Source organism: Acipenser ruthenus, chromosome 20 (assembly GCF_902713425.1).
Source record: "Acipenser ruthenus chromosome 20, fAciRut3.2 maternal haplotype, whole genome shotgun sequence".
NCBI lineage: Eukaryota > Metazoa > Chordata > Actinopteri > Acipenseriformes > Acipenseridae > Acipenser > Acipenser ruthenus.
Window position 1 is genome coordinate 28755030 of NC_081208.1, and position 11104 is coordinate 28766133.

The window sequence follows — 11104 nt, forward strand, 5'->3', positions numbered from 1 at the left end:
GGGGGGGGGGGGAAGAAAAACACTTTCTTATCCTGTCTATGGATCTCTTTAACTGAGACACAGAAGGAAGGTCAGAAAGCATTTGGTCAGAATTCACTGTCATGGACAGCGGTGTCCCTTCTCGTAGCCTGAGGATTCTTACAGTTTCTTACAGTGTATACCTGGTCCCATAAAAACACACTCTAACTAGCACATGCCATCACTACACAGAGCTTGGCGCTGAAGGCGGATGCAGGGGACTTTGCAGATTGATTCTGGGTTTCGTCTCTTGATCCCCAAGAGATTCCCAGCCATCCTTGGTCATGTGACATTTTGATGCAGATGAGCACACGTAGCAGATACTGCCCAATGCATGCACATGGAAACTCAGCAGAGGTTTATTTGCATTGAACCTTCGCTCTGTAGCGTATGGGACAGGTAGTCAAAGTTGTACAAAATAGTTGGAGTTTAAGGCGTTAGAGTTTATGATTCCTTCAATGAAAGGCGCTATATAAATAAAATTCCTTATTATTATTATTATTATTATTATTATTATTATTATTATTATTATTATGTGACCACAGAGGCTCTGAAGAACTCATGCAGACAAATGGATAAGAGTTTAACTGCTGGCTTCAGCTTAATGCATGGCAGCCTGGGCTGGCAGGCACTAGCAGGGTATTAGGGTAGCTACTCATTCAACCATGGACAATTTAGCTTAACAGTTCCGGATTCTTCATTACAGAGGCAAAGCCTTTGGAGAAGATGGGGCATTCCATTAGTTAGAATTTATGGTCACATCCCTGCCAAGCAAAACCTCAATGAGACCACTATACAATCCCGCTGGCTGACCGATATGTTTCTCTATGGTAAACCATCATTGAAAACTAAACAGATAATACAGTACACTTGTCCTGCGTTTGTTCAATGCAATACTCCCGCAGCCCCACACTCTCCTTGAGAACCCTGGCCCCCAGCCCTCCTGCCCTGCCATGGCTGCTCTCAGCTCTATGTGCAATACGTTGTGATGATCTCAATAGACTTGTGTTGTGCTGTGATCTCACCAGGGTGTTGGACCACTATCTGCTTCTACACACAAGACCCCTACAGTATTCATATGCAGTATACTTTTGCAATTAGATCAAAAGCTGTTTTAACATCTGTTCTTTTGCTATGGATGTGGCAACACACCCACTCACACCAGGGACCCCTTTATATTATCCTTTATACAGTACACACTATACAGCATTGCTGCTGCTGTTATACTCATTCTGTGGTGTATGTTTCCCAGGCTTTGGGGGTCTGGGAGATCTGGTTTGGGTACTGGACCCTTCCACCCTCCTCAGCTTTCCAGCAGTCTCTTGCTGTGATTTAGTCTTCCGTGTTGAGGATCTGGTTATTGAAACATGTATCCTATTTTAATGATGCCACGTTACCCAGTGTTGTGCATCCGTTTCCTGCACTGCACAATGCACAGCCAGTAGTACCTGAATACCAGAATAGCGGCTTCGTTCCAGTCTGGGTGCTTTATTAGAGCTGTCAGTGTGGGTCTGAGTCACACTCTCTTTCCAGCTGACCTACAGACAGGAAGGAAATATGTAAACATTGCAAATATTAACTTTGCACTGCCCAAGTTGTATTCTGTATGGAGAAAAGCTGTTATATTCAACTATAATAACTGCATATGAAATGTTTAGCTTTTGAGGTTGGCCTGTAAACGCGCCGTTACCGGGGGTTGCAAGGTATTTTATCACATGTGATCCACACACATAGGCATACAGGGATGCTTCATGTTTCATTTAGTTTTCACAAATTACTTGCAAGAACGTCCCATGCAGATGCATCCTGGAAAACATGGTTTAATATGACTGTACTATCTGGCATTTGGAAAGTTCTCATCTGAATCTGTTGTAACAAGGAGTATTGAATTAAGGTTTATATACAAAAGACCTTGGCAGGTTTTAAACACCAAGGCCAAGCAGTGTTCATATCACCTGTACTGTACAAAGCTGACCCAGTTTATTCAAGATGGGTGCAGTGGCGTGTAATGGGAACACTGCAGTAGCTAGCTGCCCAGTACAAATCTGTCAAGGCCACTTGTCCAAGAAAAAATCTGCATGCCAAATCCCCACAGTGAATTGCCATAACAAGACACAAAGGCTGCAGCGACAACCTGGTTTAATCTCTTCAAAAGTAGCCAATTAAGTTGACACTTAACTAATCAGACAAAGTCACTTAAGAAACTGTGGAACAGCACTAACACACAGAACCTGCACTCTGAAACACAGCTAATGCGAAACAGTCAAGCCCTTGGGTTTTACAATCAGAACCACATGTACAGTGTATAATGCTGTTTGAAAAAAGAATGCACGATTAGTACCCTTTTATACTGTATATAAAAACTGTGAAGGAATCCAAGTTCCTTGCAACTGCCTTTTCAAACAAAGAACCGCTAAGCAAGGTCAGCGAGGTTCACAAAAACATTTAGCATACTTTACATTGAATCCAAACATAATGTCATTTTGGTATCTGTCTTATTCTTTAAGCCAAGACAAAGCTGTTCTAAAGTTACATTTTAAAGGTCTAAAAAAAAAAAAAAAGTCTGGGCTAGTCAATACAATTTAGACACTGCGGAGGAGTAGCCTTTACTGGATGCGCCACTCAGGAGCCCAATTCTTTTTTTAAATGTATCACTGACTGAGGCCTAGAGAGATGGAAATCAAACCAGTGAATATACTGCAGATGTAAAACGCAGCACTGCATCCTGGAAGCAATCAGACTTCAATAATTGTGGAAAATTGCCCTGTTTGCATTGACTTTTGTTTAAAATTACCTTCCGGGTTGAAGTTGCCTAAATTTTTTTGTTGTTGTTGTTTGTTTTCTAATTGAATTCAGAAACTGAACCCCACCTTTCACATGCAACTTTTTCTTGCCAATTTGTAATTTTGATTAACAGAAGATTGATTATCCTGAGACAAGACGAAGACAGGATAAAGGAAAGAAAAGCGAAAACCAAATATTTCCGTATGTAGTTCAAATGCAATTGTTACCGTATGTTTTGTTCTGGTTTCCAACTTCCCCAAGTATTTTTCATGTGGTAATAAGATACCTCCTTTGCACAGTGAAAGTCTGTGTCTGTGTTTGGGAGGGAGGGTGTAAATAATTAACAATTAATACTTCAGTAGTGGGTGTCATTCTATAGGCTGAATTATGTTACATTAGTACAACCTTAAAAATGTAACATATTCTTATTTAAAGCTGTGGGTGGGAAACAGCAGGCCAAACCAGTTGGATCTCAGGCATTTCCCCTCCGGAGGCCTTGGTTAAATACAGTGTACAGTTTGCTCCAGGGTGACGTCACAAACCACAAAACAATTAGACCCAATTAGGCAGTCTATGCTTGAGAGAAGCCCATACATTCAGGGGGTGTCTGCTTCATAAGTGTATAACTTGAATGCAACTCGTATGCCAGCTTGGTTTGCAATAGGGCTGTAGAAAAACGGTTTTGAAAAAACCACACATGAAGCCTGTATACTGTCGGCTGCCACTGTGCAAGCAAATTCTCTTTCATCATAACTGACTTCCTACTCTGATGTAGGCCAACCAAGCTTCATGGGTTCTATTACAAATTTGAATGCATATATATATATATATATATATATATATATATATATATATATATATATAAACCCATTTTATTTTTATTATTTTCCACGTGCTCAGCAAGTGGTTCTTGAGATGTAGGCGTTGTCATTGTAACTGCATGAAATAAAAATCCAAAGTTGGATATAATTAGAAATGAGACACTGCCTCAATGCCACATGAAGCTTTGCATACATTTGTATTAGCGAAAAGAGAGTTAGCTTGCAAGGAAACTGAATGTAAAAGTCATTGCATTTTCACTATTAGAGGGTTTAGGACAGTCCTGTATTTGTGCAGAGCTATGTGTGTTTATCTTCCTCTATCTGCACTTTTTTTTAATGCCTGTATTATTACAGCTAGTGTCCCACAATCTTGTTTATTACAAACTAAACTTGTTGGTGTCTGTGCACCTTGTTGCTTGTTGGCAGAGCAGTTTGCTTACCTTCTTTAAAGTAATTTTACACCAGCACCAACCTTCTTTCTAAACCTGCTTGCAACTACTGTACACCACACTAAAAATAACATGGACTAAACAAAATAGCATTAACAAAACAAACAAAGTCTTTTAAGTTAACTCAATGTATAAATAAATGACAAATCTGCGAGTGCTGATGTGGGTATTTCATCAATCTCATCTGTGCGTGGTACACACTGCCCTATGACCAAAATCAAAAAAGAAAACTTTCTGACCCCGCCTACTGGGAAATCCGATTGGATAACAGTTTCACAAACATTCCAAGCTTTTCCTGCACATTGGCTGACCGAGCCATCCATCCAAATAAATTTCTGTCTTCAAGTTTTATACCAACGCAATCTACCTGGAACTTTTGACAGCACAGGCAGAAACAATACGCTATAAAACCCAGTTTCCCGGTTTAAAAGTCAATGCAATTGCACATGCATAAGAAGCAGTACAACGCCAAGGGCAATAACACCGCTTATTGGATTAGTCTAGGTAATTTCACTGGCGTTTTTCGAAACTTGTACAGCTACCACTCAAACAAACCTTAACGAAGGAAAGCGAGGAATTTAATTGAAAGGCAAACAAAATTATTGTTTTTATTTTTTTTTGTATATGTATAGCATTTAGAAAATACTATATATAGTACAAAAAAATCTATTGCAAAAAATATTTTGCGTCTTTCTGTACAGTACAACACGAAAAGGCAGACCTCCTATATAGTGGATGCAGTGAGAAATATCTGCTGTGGAATCGTACTGTACCTTTTCCGTTAATTTCTCTGTTTTGTAAACTATAGATTTCTATTTAAACCGCGCATTAAAATAAGTAAGTGGCTATACTGACCTTGTGGCAGCTCCGGCAGTGTTCTGCGATGTATGTGAATGTTTTCAATTATTTATTAGCAGATCCGGTCGCTTTTCCTCTGCACGTTCAGGTTCCCTGTTCAGCTAGCAGGAATTTACTCAGGAGTCTTGGAGCAGACGAAGAGGAGGGGCACCGGATGAAGGCGGGGCCCCAGGAGAGAGCTGTGGAATTTTACTAGCGAATCAGGACGCGACAGTGGGAGAATATGGGCGGGTCCAAAAGCAGCGAGAGGGATTTGTTTTTTACAACAATTTCGTTCCATTGAGACAAGGAGCTGTATTTTTTACAAGGTCAAACTAAATGTATTACAGTATATTTGTGAGCTGAAATCCCTATACGTTTTGGCACCCTGGTAGACATGGCAATAATAGGGGGGGCAGTGCTGGGGATGGGTTACAGAGAGGGGTTGTCACCTTTCGTTGGATATGTGGGCAATGTTGTTTATATAGGGTCTGCTTCCCTGTGTAGATCTATAACACAGGTGGGTCAAGATCTTTCTTCTTTTAAAAAAAAATAATAAATCACATTCCATATTTTCTTACATATAATTACAGCAATACCCTTACCAGTGTGTTTGTCATTCTGTACGCACACACACACACACACACACATTGAACCCACGACCCACGACCCCTCCGGTCAAGAGTCCAGAGCCCAAACCACTACTCCACACAGTTTGAAATAAAGTGGAGACAGACTTGGGGCAGAGGGTAGGGCACACTTATTTACACATAGAGTTTTTGTTTAAGTTACCTGACTATGTTGTTGATGCTGAATCATTGGGATCCTTTGAGACCCGACTTGACAAAGTTTTGAGTTCGCCCAGCAACTAGACACCAGACAAGCATTGATGGGCCAAATGACCTCCTCTTGTTCATAAATTGCACTTGTAGTCAACATATCTTACTGTAATCTACCTGGAATTTGATGCATTTGTATTTATTGCCCTTTATAGTTATTTATAAAGGCAGGTTCACAGAAACACATGCAGCTTGTTGACTGAGGCAGACTCGCTATATCAAAAGAATGAAATAAGATGTAACCAAATAAGACTAAAACTGTTCGAATCTGAAAACTATAGCAGTCCAGGCTTAAGATGGATGGTTTAAAGGAAGATGAAACTAATCGGTCTTGGACTGAACCTGAAGAATTCAGACCCGATCCGTGCCAAAAGCTTTGAGCATGCTCCTCAAAGCCTGCCCGTCACTCCTGGGTGCTGTAAATCAAACAGGCCCCGGAGCCGCTGAAAAGGGAGTTTAATTGGAAACAGGGAGTGCAAGGTCTTTGCCAGCGCTAGGATATTGGTTTAATTAGGAGTGTTTGTATGTGTATGTAACTCAGGGGGCATGCTGAGCCGTTTTAATGAGAGAAGACTTTGAAGTCTGGTGTTCGGTTCGTGGTTAACTCCAAAACAAAATAAATCCTGAAAATGAAATTCCTTGAAATAAGCGTTTTCAGAAACAAAGCCTGTTAAATAATCCCTGTGCTGGAGGTTCATACAGTGGGTCTGTTAAATTGATCGACTGTAAATTGTGGCGGATCTTATTACTGACACCATTTAAATCTGTGTAGGCAGGAGACTTTGTGAAAAACACTGTTTCTAACAGTCTGTGTGGGTGTACAGTAAGTAAAATGCCAGGTTTGATCCTATTTTTAATATTTAAACAGTGGCAGTATTTAGATCAGTTGAAACAACCCCAGTATCTTCAACAGAGGAAGTTACAAAATTGTAGATAGATGGAGAGTATTTTATTGTTCTTGTCAGAAGCAGGAAGTAATCAGCTTTTCTCTTGCTTTGTTTGTATAAAAAAAAGGAGCATCGCTCTTTCGATTTGTAAAGAGCATCATAAACCGTAAAAATGTGACAACGGAAGAGGCTCCAGGTTAGCTCTGAGATATTATTCAGTTTCTTCTGGGCGTGAACAGATGGCTCAAGAAGGTTTAAATTCCCTGCCAGCCAGGTAATCTGCTGTGTGTGTCAGGACAAGTAATCCAGAGCTGTCTGTGTGGAGGGAGGGGTTCTGTCTGCACTGTGCATCAAGAGGAAGGAATGCACAGCAGTGCTGAAATCAGTGTACCTTTTGGTGTCAATGCGAAATTCCTCGCATACCTGAACAAACAGAATTCACCCAAACGCTGATCCCATCATGTGACGCATGCTTATATTCACCAGTATTTATGCCATATTTATTACCGAGATTAGCTTTTACTCCAGTTCACTTATTACTGGAAGCACTGTATTTGTTTTTATGCTAGAATGTCAGCAGTACTCAGTTAAAAATATCCTTACTGCTGTGTTATATTCTAGGACTGAGTAGGAAATACATTGCAATAGAAGAAGTTGGGCAAGGCAAAGGATTTCATTGTAGTGTATAGAATTCTTAGAAGCAGCATGGTTTATTGAGGCAACTGATTTGTTATACAGAAGATAACTTTAAATATGCTAAAAATTGCATTGTTTTTTAACTGTTAATTTGCCTCCTGCCATTAAAAGAAACCAAGCAAATAAGACTGCTAGTGGAGTTAGCTTGGCAGTGGACTGCAAGCATGCTGGGTCTTTTGGGGTTTTATTTCCTGTGTTTGTGTTCCCAAATTAACAATCTGCACAGGAAGGAACCCCCTTGTGCAGCAAAAAGCTTAGATGCTCCTGTTTGGAGGAGTGTGAGACAGACTCGACTCTGTAAAACAAAAAGCTGTGGCTGTAAAAGGTGATGACTCCAGTACTGCCAGATCTGTGTGTCTTCATATCTGCGCTTGCGTTACAGCATGTGGTCCCATTGTCTGCAGGCTTTATCACCTTGATCACAAAACAGCATAAAAAACCAACCCAACCTACAAGCAGCAGGAAAATAGCAAGCCTGATATTGATTAATAACATCAGTGTTCTTTTTTACAGTTTTTCCATCCAGTTCATCAAAACCACCCATGCTGTTCTGATGCAGTTTTGTTTCTTTCTTGCTTTTATTGAATAAGCATTCCATTTTACAGTTTTACAATTTTAGAAACCAAAAAAAACATAATTGGGGTATATTCTTTTGAACTGCAACAGTGGTAGAATAGAATGCATTTTACATTCATTGTATTTACTTATTATATTGCAAACCATGCAGGTGAGTCTCAGTTTATTTTGTCTGATGTTATTTAGATTTGAAGCTGTTTCAAATGAATTAAATGGAAAAGTGTCAATCTAGAACAATACATTACCAGCTCATTCCTGCAACTAAGTTGTTTGTTGCTAGTTTTATCCATATAGCCATATATTACAAATGTATGAATGTTATCCATATATTACACATGTATGAAAATTAGCCTTTGTATTTGCTTAAAAAATAGGGACACGCTGTCTTTAAAAGCTGTTAAACATTTTAGCATTGTATCTAAATTCACTATACAACTGTTAATAAATCAGTTACTATTTGGCTTGTTTAAAGCCTGGAAGGATTAATACAAACATCCAGATCTTGTGATCCTAGGAAACCTCTTTATCCATCAATCTGCTTGTTTCTCTGTCTGGCAAGGTACTTGCCTGTCTGTACAGTGCATCAATCCACCCCTGCCTTCTGTGTTTCTGTGATGTAGGAGTTTGTCTTTCCTTTCAGTTTCTCTCCTGTTGTGTCTCTGCTCTGCATGTCCGGGAGGACAGCACTGAAGGCAGATCTCTGTTCCTCCTCCCTGGATTAGCAGACTGAGTTGAAGCCTGGCTTCCTGGACCATCTGTAAACTGCTGGAAATCAATGACCTCACCCCCTGCCCCTGGGCTAAACTGCTTTTCTTTCCTTCTCTTTTTCCTAGTGCTGTTGTCTATCTGTAACTTTGTAGTGCTGCTTCTACTAATTGTATAGGGCTTTGGCGTATTTCTTTACTGATGCAAAGTGCTTTATAAACTTAATTTTGTTGCTGGCTGATGGATATAGCAGACCTTGCAAAAAGAATGGTGCAAGATATGTAATAATCCCTCCCTCTCGCCAGCAGATGGAAGCACAGCCCCAGGGTTTATTTTTTCTCTCTTGCATGCCCTGTTTTGTATATTGTATTTTTTTTTTAAGTTTAGAACATCACATCCAGTTTGTCCGTAATGTTTCTTAAAGGAAAATGTATCCTGCACCCAAATTGCATGTTCGTGACAGTTAAAATCGACTTCCTTACATCTTACTATACACGAGCAGAAAAACCTTTGCAAATAATGTCATTAATGCTATTAAGAGCCTCATCACTTTATTAACAGCTGTTACTAGTCTAGATTTCTTTTTTGTTTTATTCATCTTGTTGCCTATATCAGAAGAATTGCATTTTCTAAAGCAGGTTTAAAATGTATGTATTCGCCGGACACAAACTAAACCCTGGATTGGTTTATAGTTTTATGGTTTGTGTAATACAGGAAGGAAGAGACTGAGGTCAGATATAGCCCTCGTAATGTCCAGGCATCTCAGGGCACTTCACAATTGAAATGAAATGATCACTGATGGGCCTGTGGTTATAATCAGTTCCTATGAAAAAGCACACTTAAACAAATACGTCTTCAATCTGGACTACTGAATTGTGTCAGCTTTCCTTAAATGAATTGGTAGAAAGTTTCATAGGCAGTGTGAATAGAAACTGAAAGCCATTGTCCCTGCAGGATCTTAACCAGCTTTTTGGAGATGAGCATTCTGTGATATGAGGAAACGGCTAGGAAGATAGGGAATCAGCGAGATAAGAAGGACAGTAAATATAACAAGACAGATACAGGGTAAGATACTGCAGACACAATCCACTAGAATGAGAAAGGGTTTGCACAAGCAGTCCACTAGATTGTGCAATGCAAGGCACTGGGGCTCATTGCACAGCTACCCTTTATTATATTCTCGTGATAGGATCTATGATTCTGAACACCACAACGGCATCTAATATGTAAAACTGCATAAATAAATCAAACAATTCCCAAGCAAAGCACTTGTGTGTGCTGGTCAGAGCTGGTAGTTTGCTATTTTCCAGCTGGTTGTGCTGGTTCAGGACACTTGAGAAGAGAAGAAGCTGGTCTGAGATAAAGATAGGTCTCTTTCAAATCCCTTTACTGTACAGTTCTAATGTTAAATGCTGTCTAACCCTTTTGCTGTGGACCTTGTCTGGCATGTCATATACTTCCTGGTGAACCAGTAAGAGGTCAGTAAATATCTATTTCAATTCACAACTCTTCGCTGGTCACCATCTCAACAGCAGTTGCTATAAATTCCAGCAGGGCAGCACTCTGAGTTCCTCTGCTAATTTCAGCATCAGAACTGTGTTCACTGCTGTGAATGAGTGTAATAATGTATTGGGTGAGGTCCACATTGTGGTTTTCTTAGGTAAGCAAATTGAGTTATATATAACAGGTGAGAATTTGATGCCTTTATTTTCTATGTTACTGTTTCCTGTAAAGGCAGCAGAAGCGTGAGAGAGAGAGGAAAACACAGATTGTATTCTCTACAGAAAGAAACGGATGACGTGCACCTTGAAAGTACTTTTTTGTTGACAGGTTTAACATAGTACTTTTAATTCAGCCTACATTTATTTCTCAAATATTCTACATTAACCTCAATGTTTGTTTTATTGGGTGTGGATTTTTATTTTATTTTTTTAATTTTATTGAATCGCGCCAAAGAACAGTGTAATAAAGCAGTTTGGTTGTGCGGTTTAGTTTGGAAACCCCTTGCTTACATGCATGCAGTTGCATCCTCTAGGACAGTACTCCGTGTATAAACATTTAGACACACATGCTTGTCAGAGTTTCTGGCAACCCCAATCAAGTCTCTGCTTATTCTTTTTTGTTCTAGGCAAAATAAATTAAGTTTACTCAATGTAGTAATAGTATTAATACTACTGCTGCTGCTAATAATAATAATAATAATAATAATAATAATAATAATAATAATAATAATTACTATTTCTGAAAGTAAAATGTTACATGCTACTATTTCAGTTATTTAAAAACTCCATGTAGTCTCCATGAAACTGTACATGCAAAACACACCATTCATTTCATTCTGACTGTGCTGTTACACAGAAAAGGGGAAATGCCCAATATGAATGATATTTCAGTTCTTTGCGAGCTGGTCCGAAATAGCAGAAGTGAAGCTGACAGACTGAGGGTTAATGTAATATATTCTATAGCCTGTGCAGGTTTCTTTAAATCTCTGC

The 11104-nt window shown here is 39.4% G+C and overlaps 1 protein-coding gene across 1 annotated transcript in view; it reads right to left on the minus strand.

The window, feature by feature from the left end:
• LOC117425419 (coiled-coil domain-containing protein 102A-like) overlaps window positions 1-5078 on the minus strand; it is a 30652-nt gene extending 25574 nt beyond the window's left edge. The window contains exon 1 of the mRNA XM_034042348.3: window positions 4928-5078. The gene's annotated coding sequence lies outside the window, so the exon portion shown is untranslated. The remainder of the gene's footprint in view (window positions 1-4927) is intronic.
• Window positions 5079-11104: the final 6026 nt, after the last annotated feature.